Below are 2500 nucleotides of genomic sequence, written 5' to 3' on the forward strand. Positions count from 1 at the left end.
GTCAGTGTGACCAGATTTGTGTTTTTGTCAAAACCAGGACAGCGTACGGGGGGAGGGGGCGGGGCCTCGTCATCCACATTGAGCGACTCTCACCTGGAAAAACTTTTTCCCACTGGACACAGAAACATATGTGCTGCTTTATCCACTGTGCACATGGACTCACACTTGTCCAACGCAACGGAAAGTGTGGAATTTCTTCTACAAATCCTGGTTAAATCCACATTTGTGCTTCGGTTCGTTACAGACTGACCCACTGTTTGTGTCTCGCTCCTTCTGATGCAGAGACACATGTACACACCTGTTTGGTCACGACACACAAACATACATTCAGTTTGTCGATTAAAATGAATGTAATCGATGAAATTCTTAATGATCAATTATCGATTAATCGATTAATCATGCCCATCCCTAACCCAGACCCGTTAAGATTCAACCCATTACCCGCCTGTGCCACAAATTCACACACAAAATAAAAACATCCATCAGATAAAAATTGAAAAGTTACGACTTCAAGAATTACAATGATGAAATGAAAACAATTCCACTTTGTTCAGTACGAACACGAATTCACAGACGCGACTCGACTGTCATCAGGCTTTATTTACTGAGCAGAAGAAACACTGATCGAGATGCCGCACAAGCCACGGACTGAACCAGGACTGAACCAGGACTAAACCAGGACTGAACCAGGACTCGGGGTGAGCCTGAGGTGGACTGTTGGGTGACTGTGAAAGGACCGGCGTAGAGCTCCACACTACACGAATGTAAAAGCCGTGGCCAGATCAGGCTTTACAGACACCCTGCTCCACGGACTCGGGGTTCTCTCTCTTAAATCCAAGATTACCGTATTTTCTGCACTATTAGTCGCTCTGGATTAGAAATCGCACTGTCATTAAATGGTCTATTTTTGAACTTTTTTCACAAATAAACCTCGTGGGACTTTAAAGGAAACCCAACAGTGTGATGGGTGAGTGGTTTTGTTTGTTTGTTCGTTCACGGTGACTCTGGCTTTGTTCAGTTGTGGCGTGTAGGGAGTAGTGTCTGTCGCTGGATTGTCGACGTGTTCGCAGTGACTCAGTTGTTCAGTCGTGTCTAGAAGCACTCGTCGCGTTCATCACTTTTTCGGTTCGTTCCTCCGTTCCGTTCCTCGTCGGCGTGGAGTGATGAGTGTGTCTGTGGGTGTGTTTCTCTGTGCGGTCGCTGTCTGCTCCGTGTGTGTTTGTGTGTTTGTGTGTTTGTGTGTTCTGCGGGTGGTGCGGGTTTGTAGTTTACTGAAGTCGTGCTGGGACACCAGAGTGGATTCGTGTATGGGGCTGTGACAAAGACGGCCTTTGTCCCCATTTTTTACCTTAGTTCAGTTACATCTATATCAACTAAACAGCTAAATAATAACTATCCCGGGTTTGTTTTATTTAGTCTTTGTTTAATTGATCACATTCACACAGTTACTTTAAATTCATTTTATTTGGTTATATCCCTTCATTTTTGTTTAAACTTACCACCTTTACCTGTGACTCCACATGGTCTGGGAACAAAAGAGGGGGCGTGTCCTTTGGCAGGGGGAGGTGTTGGCCCAGACCATGTGGAGGGAAGCCTCGGAAATGGTTCTTTGTTTTATCAAATGGGTTATTAGAATTTTGGTTTCAGTGTATCTAGTTAAGTTGGACACTGTTCAGTTTAAAAGGGGGATTAGGCTTCAGTAAATAATTTAAGGCAGCACCAGTAAGGAAAGGAAACTGCTACAGTTTTCCCCGTAAGTTGGTGTGAACCCAGGGGGAGGGGCTTCCTCTCTGGGGGGTATATAAGTAGAGGCAGTTTAATCAGTAGGAGGTCACCATCAGTGCAGCCAGGTGCCTGTGGGTATTTTCTTTTGTTGCGTTATTTTCTGTTGCTTTTGTTTAGTTAAGCACAGTTCTTTTTTGTAAATATGTATATAATTTTGCCCACGACTTGGAAAGATCCAATAAAGAATTTGGTTTGGTGAAGGACAACTTTGCACTGGACTCTCATTTTGACCACTTGGGCCAGCTTCCCCACAGGGGCGCTCTGGATTGTGGGCACGTCTAATAGCCCGGAAAATATGGTAGTCCTGGTGTAGTCCTGGTTTAGTTCTGAGCTGCCCGTGTGCAATCACTACCCGCCCATAAAATTCCAGATTGTTAAAACCCGCCCATTTCAGCAGCTATTTGCCCGTACCTGTCGGGTACTCGCGGGAACCCGACCTGGTGCAGGACTCTGCCCTGCAGGTAACAAAGGCCCGTACAATTCAAGTCAATGTGAGGATGAGTTGGAGTTTGACAGTTGTCTTAGTCAATCAGTGAGTTATGGGCGGGATCGGATCACCACATCTTTGTGAAAACCTACAGCAAATATAAGTAAAACTGCAGCTTCACAAAATGTTCTGGACGCCTCAGGAGCATCTGGAAGAAGGAGAAGAAAGAGAAAGACCCGAGAACCGGAGCTCGGAGCCGCCGGCCGCGGATCCATCCATGTGTATTTG

General features: G+C 45.7%; 1 protein-coding gene across 1 annotated transcript in view; it reads right to left on the bottom strand.

Annotated features, from left to right (window-relative positions):
• Nucleotides 1–2500, bottom strand: part of LOC110170326 (voltage-dependent T-type calcium channel subunit alpha-1I-like) — a 475861-nt gene that overhangs the window by 266408 nt on the left and 206953 nt on the right. The window lies entirely within an intron of this gene.

This window comes from Boleophthalmus pectinirostris, unplaced genomic scaffold (genome assembly GCF_026225935.1).
Source record: "Boleophthalmus pectinirostris isolate CB_2022bp ecotype Guang Dong unplaced genomic scaffold, ASM2622593v1 HiC_scaffold_22, whole genome shotgun sequence".
In the NCBI taxonomy this organism is placed as follows: domain Eukaryota; kingdom Metazoa; phylum Chordata; class Actinopteri; order Gobiiformes; family Gobiidae; genus Boleophthalmus; species Boleophthalmus pectinirostris.